At 51.1% G+C, this 18377-nt stretch overlaps 1 pseudogene; it reads left to right on the forward strand.

Moving 5' to 3' along the window:
• The first annotated feature begins 17862 nt into the window (after positions 1-17862).
• Positions 17863-17981, forward strand: LOC148454481 (5S ribosomal RNA; annotated as a pseudogene).
• The last annotated feature ends 396 nt before the right edge of the window (positions 17982-18377 follow it).

An 18377-nucleotide genomic window follows, 5' to 3' on the forward strand; every position in this document is an offset into this window, starting at 1 on the left:
AAGGACCGCCGTTTGACCCACTGGGCTCAGTGGATATTAAATGGCTAACAGCTAAGACTGTTTTCCTTCTGGCCGTTGCTTCGGCCAGACGTGTTTCTGAGTTAGGGGCTCTTTCTTGTAGACCCCCTTTCTTGGTTTTTCATGGGAACAGGGCAGTGCTCCGCACTCGGCCCGAGTTTCTTCCCAAAGTTGTTTCCCAGTTTCATGTTAACGAGGAAATAGTTGTTCCGGCCTTTAACTCACCGGGTCTTTCCGTGGGTGAGGCCTCTTTGGATGTTGTGCGGGCCTTAAGGACTTATGTTGACCGCACTTCTTCGTTTAGGAAGTCGGACGCTTTGTTGTCCTCTATGGCTTCTGTAAAAAGGGTTGGCCTGCTTCAAAGCAAACTTTGGCAGCCTGGATCCGTATGGCTATTTCTGAAGCTTATCTTCATGAAGGCCTACCGGTCCCTCCTTCTCTGAAGGCTCATTCCACTAGGTCTGTGGGTCCTTCGTGGGCAGCTCGACGTGGTGCCTCGGCAGTTCAGATCTGCAAGGCTGCTACGTGGTCTTCTGTCCATACCTGTGTGAGGTATTACAGGTTTGACACCTTCGCCCCTCAGGATGCTTCCTTCGGGCGGCGGATTCTCCTTTCTGCACAGGAGCGTCCCCACCCTTAAAGGATACTGCTTTGGGACATCCCCAAGGTATCCTGTGGATACCCTATGGACCCTGAAGTAGAAAATATGAGATATGGTAAGAACTTACCCTTGTTATCTCTATTTCTACGAAGTCCATACGGTTCCACAGGACTCCCGCCCTGTCGCACCTGTGCTGCAGATGGGCTTTGCTCTGGTCACCGGTTTTCTGTCTCCCTCTGGTGAGAATGTGATTCTTGTATGTGTCCAGATCTTTGTTCTCTCTCTTCCTTCTCCTCCTCCGGCCTATGGCTTGGTAACTAACTGAGGTGCCTTGGCCCGGGGGCGGGGTATAGGAGGGGGACCTAGTGCATCCTGGGAGGCTGAAAGCTTAACTCTTTGGTGCCCTGCGACTGACGTCACACCTATACCCCAAGGTATCCTGTGGAACCCTATGGACTTCGTAGAAATAGAGATAACAAGGGTAAGTTCTTACCATATCTCATATTTTTCGCAGCCTAATTGAATACGGGCCTTAAACTCTGATTCAGTTTTAGGGCCGTATTCAATCAGCGGCGAAAAGTCCATTTTCGGTGATAAGTTATCGCGGATGACGTAATTTTCACTTATCCCCATATCCAATTCCAAAGACTTTTCGCTCATAATTGAATACGGCCCTTAGTTGATAGCGGAATATAGAATGTATTGGATAACGTATTCCCATGTGATATGCACTAAAAACGCTTGGTTAGAAACTTGTGGTTTAGTTCATCTTCCTCTCTGTCCTTTATCTCTCGTCTCTCTTCTCTAATTGTCACCAACCCGTCGCTGCTCCTATCCTAATATTCCCCAGCATGAGCTTCCAGCAATTTATATTATATACTGTATATATCTATATAATAATTTGCTATGGTCTGTTCCATCTCAAACAGGCATGGGCGGTGGGAGCCGGGCCCGTCCAACGTCCGATAATGCACCATCCATTTGCCAGGTAAAATGGGTGTAAAAACAAGACGTAATACGTACCTCGAGGTTTAGGATTCGGTCGTGTTCCTGGTTACCGCGCTGCTCATCGATTTCAATCGCCTGCTTCATCACTGCCGTCATCTCCGTGATTTTATCAATGTGGCTTTGTAATTCCTTACAAAAATAAAACACATCCTAAAATTAGATGCTGCAGATCAGGGGTATTCAATAAGCGGCCCTCCAGCTGCTGTGGAACTACACATACCAGCATGCCCTGCTTTTAGGGCATGTTAAAATTGTGACAGGGCATGCTGGGATGTGTAGTACCACACCAGCTGGTGGGCTGCATGTTGAATACCCCTGCTGTAGGTGGTCTATTCTCTCGTTTCAGACTAATTAATGATAAAATAAATAAATTATATAGGAGTATATTTAATTCTTAGCACCGTGAAGACAAGCGAGCCTGAACTGCCAGGCCAGACCCTTACACACCGAGCCCACCCCAAATACACCCCATCCCACCTCACTAATTACAGCCAATCAGAGATCCATTCCCCGCAGACACGCGGCCTCTGAATGACCCACTCCCGTGACGACACCTGGACAGGTAACGGGGTACCTTGGAATGCTGCTCTTTCAGTCTCACAATGACCCCCGGGTCGTCCTTCTTGCTCGCCATCAGTAGGCGGAACATCTGCTCCCTGTACGTGCTCATAATCAGCTCCAGCGCCGACTGGTGTTCTTCTAACGTAGTGTGGAGCTCTAGTACAGAAAGCTTTAATGTTACACGTTACATAGAGAGTGACAGATAAGTGCTGCGTGTAGGGTACTCATCACACATCCCAGACAGAGCTATGTAACAGAAGTACAGGGGTACATACACACGGGTGCCTTTATCTGTATCAGCGTCTGATAGACAAAGAAATACAGCATATTTATTGTGTCTAGGAGTCTGATATCAGGAACCAGGATTCCCGATACACGCTGATGTGTATGACGGATTATGGCCCTGATTCAGAGCCGGACGCTCTGACCAGAGCGCTCGCTCTGAATCAGGGCCCACCTCCATTAATATGGAGCATCCTCCTGGACGCTCGTATAGCTGTGGGTCACCACCCACAGCATATACGAGCGTGCAAAATGATGGTCGCGATGGTCTTGACCCTATTTATCCCCAGCATCTCCTGGCCTCCCCTATCTCTTCCCTGGCATTTCCCCATGAGGCCAAGGCCCCTTTTTGGGTGTACCATCTTATGTCCCAATTTGAAAAATGGGGAGGGGGGGGCGCCTATGCTCTCTCTGGCACAGTGCACCAAAAAGTCTAGTTACGGCTCTGCTACTGCGTATACTCCATCTTAAAATTCCTACAGGGAGGCTTCAAATCCCTAACCAAGATGGCCTCCGACTTTATTACTGCGCATGCGCTGCGCCATCTTGTCACTGTGTTAGAGCACCACAGTGGAAGATGGACGTCTTCCACTTAGCTCAAGGAGGCCCTGCATTTGCCGCATCCATTGCTGCTACAGAGATTCTGATTTCAGCTACAGAGCCTGGTACCGCTAGCATCCGCACCGCTACCTAGATGCAGTCACTGGCTGGTGATCTGTATGCTCCACTCCATTCTAGAAGTCTGTGTATGTATAACTGTGAGTACGGCTGTACATTCGCATTGCTACTTCCACAAACCACCGCACTCATAGATCGATTCATTGCCATTGAAAACTGAGGGCCTGATTCGGACCCGCTCGCGAGCGCAGGGCACTCGCAAGCGGGTCGATGGTGCCGAAGTGCGCATGCGCACGACGGAGGGAGCTCCGTTGTGTGCATGCGCGAGACCCGGCGAGCGACGAGGAATGCGTCGCTCGGGGTCTCGCACCAAAGGTGGAGTGCTGTCGATGGTGAGTGACAGCACGCCCCCTTTGGTGGGCGTGCCGGGGGCGTGGCTGCCAGATGGAGGCGTTCCCATGGGAACGCCTACCGTCTGAGTCCGGCCCCACTGACATCAGTAGTGATGTCAGTGGGAGTGATTTTGGCTCTGATAGAGCCAAAATCACTCCAGGGCTTGAGGCAGCGAGACCCCGCAGGGTCTCGTCACAAGCCCATCATCATGGACGCTCGCTATAGCTGTGGGTGGTAACCCACAGCTATGCGAGCATCCATGAGGCCGCTCCATTTTCAGGTAGGAGGGCCCTGATTCAGAGCGAGCGCTCTGGTCAGAGCGTTCGGCTCTGAATCAGGCCCTGAGGGACCTCACCTGTCTCTCACAGACAGTGCAGAGAAAGTTGCATGGGGGAGCTCCATAGTCACCAGTAATCCAGTCCATCCCTTACCCTCAGCCTGCTGTAGCACCAGCACACAGCTGCAGCCTCAAGGACTAAGGGGTCTATTTACTAAGCAGTGTTAGGAGACAGAGTGAAAAGTGATAGGTCTGTGATAAGGTGCCAGCCAATCAGCTCCCAACTGTCATTTTTCAAACACAGCCTGTGAGATGACAGTTGGGAGCTGATTGGCTGGCACCTTATAACAGACTTATCATTTTGCACTCTTAGGGGTATTCAATATGGGTGTTTTTTGCGTTAATATCACTGATTTTACTTTTACACCGTATTCAATATCAAAGACTTATCGCATTTTTGAAAAGTCGAAGTTAAAAAACGGGGATAAGTTTTCACCTTTGAATAGGTGTCGAAAAAAAGTGCAGAATTGGGGTTTAGGGGTGCAGGCTTAAAAAAAATAGCCTGCACCCTTCAGAATGACCCTTTGAAATGATCTGTGTCCAAATAAAAAAAAAAAAAAAAAAGCGGCACACCCCAAAAAAACACTTTGAATTTGGGGGCCAAAAAAAAAAAAATGTTGGGGAACAAAGTTAAAAAATAGCGAACTTGACTCTGGGGGGGTCCCCAAGTATGCCCCAGGTGTTTTTTTCATTGCAGCTCCTTGCGCAAGTGGGTTTTTCACGATTTTTTCAAGTATGTTTAGCAACTTTAAAATATGCTGACCCCTATTTTCAAGTACCCCAAATTTGCTGGGCATAGTTATTTTTCGCAAAAAAAAATTCTAAATGCTCTTCTGCACCACTTTCTTCAAAGTCGCATTTATGCACTGGCCGCGGCTATTAGAAACCCCGACTTCCTTCAGGAGTTAAAAATGAGGGTACCCATAGTGATCCCCCATGTCTAGACATCATTAGGTGGGTCCCTAGAATATTTCCCGAAGATTCCCATTTTTGTTAACCTGTTAAAAAATGTGTAAAAATTTTGAAAAAAATGACATAAGGTCCCCCCCCCCCAATAGCCAAACCAGCCCCAGGCTAGCCAGCCAGTGGTGGTTTCTAAAAATACGGGGAACAAAATGTGTAGGGTTCCACCGTATTATAGAAACCAACACCAGGCTGTAGGGACTAGTACTGGTTTTAAATATAGGGGGCAAAAACGACGTGGGGTACCCCCTATATTTAAGACCAGCACCAGACCCAATCACCGGGGCTCCAGGTCCAAAGCATTACACCCCAAGTCAGTCAGCGCAAGTCGGTGATCTCGGGGGAGTCGGGGACCCCCCAAAAAAGGGTGTCCCCTCTCCCGAGGACCACAGGCTTATGCTGAAGCCTGGGGCTCATCCCTATACCCCTGGAGCGGTGGGTATGGGGGTAATAGGGGGGCCAAATAATGTAAGACTATTGTACTTTACAGTGGAACTACAAGTGCCAGCATGCCTGCCATTTTGCACTTGTGGAACTACAAGTGCCAGCAGACATGCGGCACCTGTAATTTCACTGTAAAATAAATAGTTAAAAAAAGACAAAACACACACACACCGTGCCCAGTATAAGTTTATTACATACACCTACCCATTCACACATACTTACCTATACCAGAGGTTTCTGTCCCCTTCTCCACGTAGAGATCCATGCAGGGCCGGACTGGCATATGCCAGAAGGGCCGATGGTCAGGTGGGCCGGTCTGTTCTGCACGCTCGCATGTATTGTATATAGAAAATGTCTTTCCCAAAATGGCCGCCGCCTGAGGAAAGACAATTGTTTTCCATTCACAACTGTATATGTTCACTGTCCATATTCTGCCAGCAGACACTAGAGGGCCAGCGGTACCTCTAGTAACAGAGGTCTGACACGCCCCCTACAGAGGATTCCCATCGTCTGTGCTGCTGGTATACAGGAAATGTTCCTGCTACAGCAGCCTGCTGACAGTGGCCATATCAGGCCCCGCCCCCAGACCGAGGCCCCGCCCCCTGGCTTTGTGTGAAGAGCTAGGAGTGCGGAGGAGGAGCAGCAGCGCTGGTGCAGGAGCAGGGGAGGAGCCCCAATGCCACAGCTGCATGTCCTGCCTCTGAGGAGGAGAGGAGAGAGGGCACTGCCTACAAGTCAGGTAAGTGAGGGCATTTTATCTACCCGACCGCTTTATATGTGCAGGGAGCTCTGCTCTCCGGCAGTTATATATATATATAATCACTGTATCTCCACCTCAGTGTCCCACCCTCACCCTCCCTGTAACCCCCAATCAGTGTCCCACCCTCACCCTCCCTGTAACCCCCAATCAGTGTCCCACCCTCACCCTCCCTGTAACCCCCAATCAGTGTCCCACCCTCACCCTCCCTGTAACCCCCAATCAGTGTCCCACCCTCACCCTCCCTGTAACCCCCCTTAGTGTCCCCATCCTCAGCCTCCCTGTAACAACCCCTCAGTGTCCCAGTCCTCAGCCTCTCTGTAAATCCCCTCAGTGCCCCGACCCTCACCCTCCCTGTAACCCCCAATCAGTGTCCCCACCCTCACCCTCCCTGTAACCCCCAATCAGTGTCCCCAACCTCACCCTCCCTGTAACCCCCAATCAGTGTCCCACCCTCACCCTCCCTGTAACCCCCAATCAGAGTCCCACCCTCACCCTCCCTGTAATCCCCAATCAGTGTCCCCACCCTCACCCTCCCTGTAACCCCCAATCAGTGTCCCCACCCTCACCCTCCCTGTAACCCCCAATCAGTGTCCTCACCCTCCCTGTAACCCCCAATCAGTGTCCCCACCCTCACCCTCCCTGTAACCCCCAATCAGTGTCCCCACCCTCACCCTCCCTGTAACCCCCAATCAGTGTCCCCACCCTCACCTTCCCTGTAACCCCCAATCAGTGTCCCCACCCTCACCCTCCCTGTAATCCCCAATCAGTGTCCTCACCCTCCCTGTAACCCCTAATCAGTGTCCCCACTCTCACCCTCCCTGTAACCCCCAATCAGTGTCCCCACCCTCACCCTCCCTGTAACCCCCAATCAGTCCCCACCCTCCCTGTAACCCCCAATCAGTGTCCCACCCTCACCCTCCCTGTAACCCCCAATCAGTGTCCCCACCCTCACCCTCCCTGTAACCCCCAATCAGTGTCCCCACCATCACCCTCCTTGTAATCCCCAATCAGTGTCCCCACCCTCACCCTCACTGTAACCCCCAATCAGTGTCCCACCCTCACCCTCCCTGTAACCCCCAGTGTCCCCACTCTCACCCTCCCTGTAACCCCCAATCAGTGTCCCCACTCTCACCCTCCCTGTAACCCCCAATCAGTGTCCCCACTCTCACCCTCCCTGTAACCCCCCTCAGTGTCCCCACCCTCACCCTCCCTGTAACCCCCAATCAGTGTCCCCACCATCACCCTCCCTGTAACCCCCAATCAGTGTCCCCACCCTCACCCTCCCTGTAACCCCCAATCAGTGTCCCCACACTCACCCTCCCTGTAACCCCCAATCAGTGTCCCCACTCTCACCCTCCCTGTAACCCCCAATCAGTGTCCCCACCCTCACCCTCCCTGTAACCCCCAATCAGTCCCCACCCTCACCCTCCCTGTAACCCCCAATCAGTGTCCCACCCTCACCCTCCCTGTAACCCCCAATCAGTGTCCCCACCCTCACCCTCCCTGTAACCCCCAATCAGTGTCCCCACCATCACCCTCCTTGTAATCCCCAATCAGTGTCCCCACCCTCACCCTCACTGTAACCCCCAATCAGTGTCCCACCCTCACCCTCCCTGTAACCCCCAATCAGTGTCCCCACTCTCACCCTCCCTGTAACCCCCAATCAGTGTCCCCACTCTCACCCTCCCTGTAACCCCCAATCAGTGTCCCCACTCTCACCCTCCCTGTAACCCCCCTCAGTGTCCCCACCCTCACCCTCCCTGTAACCCCCAATCAGTGTCCCCACCATCACCCTCCCTGTAACCCCCAATCAGTGTCTCCACCCTCACCCTCCCTGTAACCCCCAATCAGTGTTCCCACACTCACCCTCCCTGTAACCCCCAATCAGTGTCCCCACCATCACCCTCCCTGTAACCCCCAATCAGTGTCCCCACCCTCACCCTCCCTGTAACCCCCAATCAGTGTCCCCACCCTCACCCTCCCTGTAACCCCCAATCAGTGTCCCCACCCTCACCCTCCCTGTAACCCCCAATCAGTGTCCCCACCCTCACCCTCCCTGTAACCCCCTATCAGTGTCCCCACCCTCACCCTCCCTGTAACCCCCAATCAGTATCCCCACCCTCACCCTCCCTGTAATCCCCAATCAGTGTCCCCACACTCACCCTCCCTGTAACCCCCAATCAGTGTCCCCACCCTCACCCTCCCTGTAACCCCCAATCAGTGTCCCCACCCTCACCCTCCCTGTAATCCCCAATCAGTGTCCCCACACTCACCCTCCCTGTAACCCCCAATCAGTGTCCCCACCCTCACCCTCCATGTAACCCCCAAGCAGTGTCCCCACACTCACCCTCCCTGTAACCCCCAATCAGAGTCCCCGTCCTCAGCCTCCCTGTAACACCCTTCAGTGTCCCCGTCCTCAGCCTCCCAGTAACACCCCTCAGTTTCCCCGTCCTCAGCCTCCCTGTAACACCCTTCAGTGTCCCCGTCCTCAGCCTCCCAGTAACACCCCTCAGTTTCCCCGTCCTCAGCCTCCCTGTAACCCCCAATCAGTGTCCCACCCTCACCCTCCCTGTAACCCCCAATCAGTGTCCCCACTCTCACCCTCCCTGTAACCCCCAATCAGTGTCCCCACTCTCACCCTCCCTGTAACCCCCAATCAGTGTCCCCACTCTCACCCTCCCTGTAACCCCCCTCAGTGTCCCCACCCTCACCCTCCCTGTAACCCCCAATCAGTGTCCCCACCATCACCCTCCCTGTAACCCCCAATCAGTGTCCCCACCCTCACCCTCCCTGTAACCCCCAATCAGTGTCCCCACACTCACCCTCCCTGTAACCCCCAATCAGTGTCCCCACCATCACCCTCCCTGTAACCCCCAATCAGTGTCCCCACCCTCACCCTCCCTGTAACCCCCAATCAGTGTCCCCACCCTCACCCTCCCTGTAACCCCCAATCAGTGTCCCCACCCTCACCCTCCCTGTAACCCCCAATCAGTGTCCCCACCCTCACCCTCCCTGTAACCCCCTATCAGTGTCCCCACCCTCACCCTCCCTGTAACCCCCAATCAGTATCCCCACCCTCACCCTCCCTGTAATCCCCAATCAGTGTCCCCACACTCACCCTCCCTGTAACCCCCAATCAGTGTCCCCACCCTCACCCTCCCTGTAACCCCCAATCAGTGTCCCCACCCTCACCCTCCCTGTAATCCCCAATCAGTGTCCCCACACTCACCCTCCCTGTAACCCCCAATCAGTGTCCCCACCCTCACCCTCCATGTAACCCCCAAGCAGTGTCCCCACACTCACCCTCCCTGTAACCCCCAATCAGAGTCCCCGTCCTCAGCCTCCCTGTAACACCCTTCAGTGTCCCCGTCCTCAGCCTCCCAGTAACACCCCTCAGTTTCCCCGTCCTCAGCCTCCCTGTAACACCCTTCAGTGTCCCCGTCCTCAGCCTCCCAGTAACACCCCTCAGTTTCCCCGTCCTCAGCCTCCCAGTAACACCCCTCAGTTTCCCCGTCCTCAGCCTCCCTGTAACAACCCCTCAGTGTCCCCCTCCTCAGCCTCCTTGTAACCCCCAGTGTCTCCACTCGCACATCCCTGTAATCCCCAATCAGTGTCGTCACCCTCCCTGTGACCCCCCTCAGTGTCCTTGTCCTCAGCCTCCCTGTAACCCCCCCTTAGTGTCTACATCCTCAGCCTCCCTGTAATCCCCAGTGTCCCCCCCCTCATCCTCCCTGTGACCCCCCTCATCTTCCCTGTAACCCCCCTCAGTGTCCTCATCCTCAGCCTCCCTTTAACCCCCCTCAGTGTCCCCGTCCTCAGCCTCCCTTTAACCTCCCTCAGTGTCCCCATCCTCAGCCTCTCTGTAACCCCCCTCAGTGTCCCTGCCCCCACCCTCCCTGTAAAGCAGCGTACACACTGGGCGATTGTAATCGTACAATTGTTAATTTTCCAGTGCAGTGGGATAATGGACCTCATTCAGAGGCGGTCGGGGGGAGGACTACTACTGAGGGCACTGCATCGTGGGAGGACTACTACTGAGGGCACTGCATCGGGGGAGGACTACTACTGGGGGCACTGCATCGGGGGAGGACTACTACTGGGGGCACTGCATCGGGGGGGAACTACTACTGGGGGCACTGCATCGGGGGGAACCACTGCTGGGGGGGACCTCTACTGGGGACTACTACTGGCGTCACTGCTTCGGCGGGGACCACTACTGGGGACACTACTCGGGGGACCTCTACTGGGGGCACTGCATAGGGGGGTCTACTACTGGGGCCACTATAAAAAGGGCACTGCTGGGGGAATTGAATAGGGCGGGACTACTACTGGGGACACTGCATAGGGGGTACCACTACTGAGGAAACTGTATAAGGGGCACTACTGGGGGCCTGCATAAGAGGAACCACTATTGGGGGCACTGCATAGGGGGGACTGTATAAGGGGCACTGCAATAAAGGTGCATATGAAATGGAAAGGAATGATCAGAGTGACGAGAAAGGGGTGAGTGTCATGTTGAGTGACCGCACCCCTTGTGTCCATGCCCATTTTTTGGCATGTACACATAGGTGGGGTGGGGGCTCCATTTTTCAATTTGCCCATGGCTCCAAATACCCTAGTTACACCACTGGTGCCTAACCCTAAACCCCCTTTCCCGCACCCTAAACTTAATGCTCCCGGGTGGATGCCTAACCCTTACCCCCCCCCCCAAACCCTAAACCTAACCCTCCCAGGGGGTGCCTAACTCTAACCTCATCCCCCAGGTGGTGCCTAACCCCACCTTCCCACAGCGTAATCCTAACCCTCCCCGGGGGATGCCTAACCCTAATTTCCCTCACAGTGGTCCCTAAACCTAACCCCTCATCCCTGGGCTAATGCTGATACTTACCCATATCCTTCGTTCCAAATCCCTGCGGTTGGGATAATGGCGTCTGCATTTTGCTGGGTATATTGGCAGCTGGTGGCCCATCCATATAAATATAAATGGCATGAGAAACCTTATTTGAAAATGTATGTACCTGTAGGGGTCATTATGCCTTATAATGGGTTGGGTATGAAATCCTCACAGCCAGAATCCTGACACCCATAGGAATGCATGGTAAGTATTTTCCCATCCCCTACCCTAACACTCCCACCCCGGTGCCTAACCCTAACCTCCCCCCTAGTGCCTAAACTTAATCTCTCCCTCCCCGTACCCTAAACCTAACACTTCCTCCCCGGTGCCTAACCCCAACCCTCCCCCTAATGCCTAACCCCACTACCTAACCCTAACCTCCCCTAACACCCCAATACTTACCTTTGGGATGTCAACAGTCGGGATACTGGTGCCGGGATCCTGACCTGTCAGGATTTCAGCTCCAGTATTTAGACCATCGACATCCCAGGGAATAATACTAATGATCCCATTTGAATGTATATATCTGGGTTTTTTTTGTTATATAACAGCTTCATAATGGGGATAAGGTGCAATCAGGGAAATTACTAGACTCTTCAGGGAGACAGGGAGACTGCTGCTATTTCAGGAAGTCTCCCCGACAATTAGGGAGAGTTGGCAAGTATGGCTAGTTTAGAACAAACAGGGTGGGTGCCGCACAGAACCTATTCATATTATAAGTCAATAATTACAGACCAACCATATATTATCTCAGTACTTATATTGTATCATGACTCTTTGTTGGTGGTGCTCCCAAAGCCCAGGAAATGACATATACCAAAAACAAAGTAAACAAGACGGGCTTGTCATTGGGGCCCTCTTTACATTCACATATATAAAACTTTTAAAAATGTTCCTTAAAATTCTGTAGATCTCCTTGGAAAAACAAAATTGAGTGGATGTAGATAGTCAGATCACTACAGTATAGCAATAAATTCACAAATAACGTATTTCTATATCTTACTGATTATGTAGAAAAATGGCTATCAGTAACCCTGCGATTCCCAGACTCTAAAGTATTATCATGTGAACAATATGCTGTGTTATTCACTTTGTCCCAATCCACCTCTTATCTACCTACAGCACCTGGTATTCCTAGGCGGTCACCCATCCAAGTACTGACCAGGCCCAATGCTGTATGGCTTCCAAGATCAGACGAGATTGGGCATGGCTGACGGTTCTAATCCAGACAGCAGCAGCCCGACAGAGGAGGAAATCCTGATCGTCCAAGGTAAGTATAAACTAACCTAATTTTTCCCCCTAACCCTCCCTTAGGGGTGCCTAACCCCACCCCACCCCCCCAAGTGCCTAACCCTAATTCCCCCTGTAAGTGCCTACACCTAACCCCCCCTTCCCCGCGCTCGGCGCCCGGCTTACCTTCGATCGGGGTTGCGTGGCATCGGTCTCCCAGCGTATGTAAAATGAAAGGCCTCGGGGTCTCGACGCCTGTCATTTAACCCTTGCCGGGATTAGACAGTCGGATTCCATCCGTCGGCTTCCCTATCCAGTATGGTATGGCTGTAGGTCTGATATTATTCTGAGAGAGCCTGGATGCCCTGGTGTATACACAGCAACATATCTGTAGGACTATCTCACATGAGTCCGCTTTGTTCAGAATAATACAAAATCAAAAAAAGTATAGCACAAGCACTTTATTTGTGTGGAAATAAATCTTAGTGCTTATGCTTAGGTCAAGTATCACGTATGTGAGATATGAAATCTGTACAGTGCAAGGTTACATTTTATACCTGTGTTTCTGCATCTTGCAGCAATCAACATTTATTCATTTACATAGACACCCATCTTTCCATGCCCTGACAGACTAAGGGCCTGATTCAGACCCGGACGCAATGCTGCGCTCGCTCACATTCAGCGATTTGTCGCAAACTGCACATGCGTATAAGTAGCAGTGCGCAAACCGGTCAGTGCGATGGGAAAGTGCTCGCCCGTAGCCAGCAGACGGGCCGCTACTTTGAGTGACAGATAGTGCCGTTTGTGGGTGGTAACGAGAGAAGGTGCTTGTGAACAGGGGAGTGGAGGTGCGAACGCAGACGTGTCTGACCGTCAGAACGGCGTTTAATGGGCGTGCATAATTAGCAAAGTAGCGTCATTACACACGTGACTGGGTGTATTTTAGACTGAACTGCTCGCAATGTTGCGGTGGGGAAAGGCTACCACAAGCGCTGCAAGCAGCTCCGATGGCTCTCGATGTTCCCGATTAATCCTACAACTGCCGGAGATGACGTGTGTTGAGAGTGGCAAAGGGGCGTCTTTATACAGGTGCGAGCGCATAATGCCGCCGCCCGCTAATACTTAGTGGGCATCTACACGCAACGCAGTGCGAGCGCACCATTTTAATATCCGGACCCTTTTTGCTGGCGGGCAATCGCAAATTGCGTCCGGGTCTGAATCAGGCCCAAAGTCACGAGTTTGTTGATCTGTTACTATATCATGTGGGTGTTAAAAGTCCAATATTATGACCCCCTATATGCTGTATGTGTTGTGTTTTTCTCCCCTCTTAGAGTGGGGTGTTCTAGTGAATGTCAAGGATATAACATTTATCCTGAAAATAGGTGCAAATAAACCTCCACATCACATATATGCTTTTACAGAGTAACTAATGACAGGCATTTATACACCAATGAATATAATGCAATCCATTTCTTTAAGGTCACATTCAGCATGGAGTAATAAAGCTCTCCACACTTTTGAAGCAGAATAAATAGGTTTAGAAAGAGGGAGGGTATAACCATGGTACATCCATACAGCACAAAACGGGATGAGTGTTTTAACTACCAAATATTAAAACCACATGAGTTTCCACAGTGTTGTGGAGCTGGGTGCCCGCCTTCACATTGAATCAAGTTGCAGACACTCACAGCATTAGTCTGCCTACGACAGTACACACATGCGTTTCAACCTCGACAGCTGCACTGACACGGTGGTCAGTCAGCTGTAATACATACGGTATCCGGGTTACATGATCTGGAGTCTGATCCGTACACTGACCAGATCTCCGTTGATATGTGGTGTGGGGGGTGCGCGTTTCGCCTCTAAGGTGGCTTGTTCACCTCTCCATAGCCGTATTGCACACGGGTGACTCCTTTTAAGCTGAGTTACAAATGATTAGTGGGCGTGTCACCTGACGTCATTAGGCTGGCTATAGGCTACTGTCAGGTAGAGTTCCGCCTCTGGATTTGTCATTGCAGTCCGTCAGAATGACATGGATTAGAAGCCCAATAAACTCATTAGGAAGAAAACGGTTTGATCGTTCTGATTGTTATAAAATTGTTACAAAAAAATAAATATCAACCGATAAATTTGAAACAAAATGAAGCACAAAAAAGCGTTTGTCTCCCTAAAGGACCACAGGAATGTGTCCAAGACTGTGTTCTCAGGAAAACACACCGGCAAATCTCAGCTAGATCATGCCTAATATAGAAACACAGGCTTTACACAATAAGCCAGGAAATACTGAAAACCTGGCCCAGATTCCAGAAAAAAAAATGTTTTATTTATTTTATTAACAAATTATAAGTCCAGAATGAAAGTGGTTTCTTATAAAGTAAAAGATATTGCCCTAAAAATAATAAAAAGTTAATGTAGCAGCCAGGGAAATCCTAAAAACTTTAGTAAAGACCCTGGCCACAATAAAACTTTAAAATTGAGAGAGATCACTTCGATCTGTCCCTGGATAATGATTAGGTGTCCTGGTTAGAAGTGCATATGATACACTAATGGTAAATGCCCTAGAAATAACAAAGTGGCAGCCAAAGAAATCCTGAAAACCTGGCCCATAATAGAAGAACACTGGACATATTAAAACTTCAAAGATTGAAAAATACCACTTTGGTCTATCTCCTTCTGTGATTCAGTGGCCTAATTATAAATACATACAATAAAGTGGTCCCTGTAATATATAGAGATTATGTATTCAAACCAGTGCTGGAAGTGTGCCGGTATGAAATGGTATGTCATACCGGCACTTCACTTCGTCACCCAGCGCTGGGACTGTTACTGCCCCAGCGCAAGTTAACAAGCAGCTGCGCCTGCGCTGCCTGTTGACTCTTGGTTCCGGCCATGAGCCAATCATGGCTCGCGGACCGGTGGCCAATCAGCAGCAGCGGCAGTGGCATATTGAATTTGATACCGGCCGCAAGCCAATTAGGGTCGGCATATTGAATTTGGCGCCGGCCATAAGCCAATCAGGTGCGGCTACGTGGCCGTCCCTAATTGGCTGCCGGTCCGCGGCTGGTGCTAAATTCAGTATGCTGCACCGACGAGGAGTGAGGAGAAGAGGCGGGAGCAGCGCTGGTCAGCAGCGCGGCACTGGTGTGTGCTGGAAGATGACATGGAGGTGAGCTGGTAGCTGTGGTGTGAGGGCAGGTGAGCGGGTAGCTGTAATGGGAGGGCAAGGTAGCTGTAATGGGAAGGTATGGAAGCTGTAATGGGAGGGCAGGGTAGCTGTAATGGGAGGGTATGGAAGCTGTAATGGGAGGTCAGGGGAGCTGTAATGGGAGGTATGAGGGCAGGTGAGCTGGGAGCTGTGATGGGAGCTGGGAGCTGTGATGTGAGCTGGGATGTGTGATGGGAGCTGTGATGGGAGCTGAGCTGTGATGGGAGCTGGGAGCTGTGATGGGAGCTGGGAGCTGTGATGGGAGCTAGGAGCTGTGATGGGAGCTGGGAGCTGTGATGGGAGCTGGGAGGTGTGATGGGAGCTGGGAGGTGTGATGGGAGCTGGGAGCTGTGATGGGAGCTGGGAGCTGTGATGGGAGCTGGGAGCTGGGAGCTGTGATGGGAGCTGGGAGCTGTGATGGGAGCTGGGAGCTGTGATGGGAGCTGTGATGGGAGCTGTGATGGGAGCTGGGAGCTGTGATGGGAGCTGTGATGGGAGCTGGGAGCTGTGATTGGAGCTGTGATGGGAGCTGTGATGGGAGCTGGGAGCTGTGATGGGAGCTGGGAGCTGTGATGGGAGCTGGGAGCTGTGATGGGACCTGGAGCTGTGATGTGAGCTGGGAGCTGTGATGGGAGCTGTGATGTGAGCTGGGAGCTGTGATGGGAGCTGGGAGCTGTGATGGGAGCTGGGAGCTGTGATGTGAGCTGGGAGCTGTGATGGGAGCTGTGATGTGAGCTGGGAGCTGTGATGTGAGCAGGGAGCTGTGATGTGAGCTGGGAGTTGTGATGGGAGCTGGGAGCTGTGATGGGAGCTGGGAGCTGTGATGGGAGCTGGGAGCTGTGATGGGAGCTGGGAGCTGTGATGGGAGCTGGAGCTGTGATGTGAGCTGGGAGCTGTGATGGGAGCTGTGATGTGAGCTGGGAGCTGTGATGGGAGCTGTGATGTGAGCTGGGAGCTGTGATGTGAGCTGGGAGCTGTGATGGGAGCTGGGAGCTGTGATGGGAGCTGTGATGTGAGCTGGGAGCTGTGATGGGAGCTGGGAGCTGTGATGGGAGCTGGGAGCTGTGATGGGAGCTGTGATGGGAGCTGGGAGCTGTGATGGGAGCTGTGATGGGAGCTGTGATGTGAGCTGGGAGCTGTGATGGGAGCTGGGAGCTGTGATGGGAGCTGGGAGCTGTGATGGGAGCTGTGATGGGAGCTGGGAGCTGTGATGGGAGCTGGGAGCTGTGATGGGAGCTGGGAGCTGTGATGGGAACTGGGAGCTGTGATGGGAGCTGGGAGCTGAGGTGTGGGGGCAGGTGAGCTGTGAGGGGAGGAAGTGGAGGTATGGAATTATAAGGGGGGCTCAGGATTGTGCCTGCTAAGTAAAGCCCCCCTGATATTTCCATACCCCCACTTCAAAATTTCCACTTCGACCACTGATTCAAACTATACATTATCCCAAACAAGTGATAACAGCAAATATGTGAAGGATAATCATTTGAAAAGAAGATTTCCCTCCTAAATATAAAAAGTATTGATAAAGTATAATTAATGAAAGGTTCTCCTCTGTGAAGAAAAATAACAATTGCTTAGACTGCCAATAGTGTCATTAACCAGTGACAGAATGTAGCTAGAAATACCATAGGATTCAAGGAAATCCTGAAAGCCTGGCCCATATCTAAGAGATACAATGTACATATTAAAACTTCAGAATTGGGAGGAATCAATTTGATATGTCCCCTTCTGATAACTATGAGTACAAACACATACAATAGGATAGTTCATATCATAAAATATAGATATTACATAATTGGGCTGTGTTCCCGTAAAGTGATATCACCTAACATGTGAAATAATGGTCCTAGACAAGGGGTATCGGCCTCCATTGTACTAGTAAAGTATAGAAGGTGTTCCCAGAATAATCATAAGTGATACTCTATAGAGAAAAATGACAGATACTATGATTATATACAGTGGCGTATCTATAATGGGTGCAGTGTGTGCGGGGCACACAGGCCCCCGGGTCCAGGGGGGCCCCGCACAGCAACCACACTGCACTCATATTTTTTTTAAACTTACCTGTCCGAGGTCCCGCGTCGGGCGTCACTGCTGTGCAGAACACCAGAAAGATGGTTGCCGCGGCCATTTTTTCTGGTGTTCTGCGTATGCACAATAGACTCCGGGCAAACTCTAGTGCCCGGAGTCTACTAATGCTCCAGTGGCTGGCCAGCCACGTCAGTCGCCTGCCAGCCACCAGGGAGAGAGGAGGGGGCCCCGCACGTGGAGTGCACACGGGCCCCCTCCTCTCTTAAAACGCCCCTGATTATATATAATGTCAAATATCAGTGACAAAGTGTAACTGGAAATTACCCTGTAAATGATATCAAAATGATACAATTAAGATAAGTCCCACATATGATAGTCACAAAAATGTGACAAGTAAGCACTAAGATTTATTTCCACACAAATAAAGTATGCTTGTGCTATACTTATTTTCATTTTGTATTATTCAAACATATTGCTGTGTATACACCAGGGCATCCAGACTCTCTCAGAATAATATCAGGCCTACAGCCATACCATACTGGATATGCCCAATCTCGTCTGATCCTGGAAGCCATACAGTATTGGGCCTGGTCAGTACTTGGATGGGTGACCGCCTAGGAATACCAGGTGCTGTAGGTAGTCTTAGATAAGCGGTGGATTGGGACAAAGTGAATAACACAGCATATTGTTCACATGATAATACTTTACAGTCTGGGAATGGCAGGGTTACTGATAGCCATTTTTCTACATAATCAGTAAGATATATAAATACGTTATTTTTGAATTTATTGGTATACTGTAGGAATCTGACTGACTATCTATAAATGTTGTTCAATATTTTCGCCACATCCACTCAATTTTGTTTTTCCAAGGAGATCTGCAGAATTTTAAGGAAAATTATTCAAAGTTATTTTTTATACTGTATATTTGCATGTAAAGAGTGCCCCAACAACAAGCCCTTCTTGTTTACTTTGTTTTAAGTATGGCTAGTTATAAGGCCCTTCCTAAATTTCACAAGCTATGTGACAGATGGGC

The sequence above is a fragment of the Taudactylus pleione genome, unplaced genomic scaffold (genome assembly GCF_031769625.1).
Source record: "Taudactylus pleione unplaced genomic scaffold, aTauple2 ptg000990l, whole genome shotgun sequence".
NCBI lineage: Eukaryota > Metazoa > Chordata > Amphibia > Anura > Myobatrachidae > Taudactylus > Taudactylus pleione.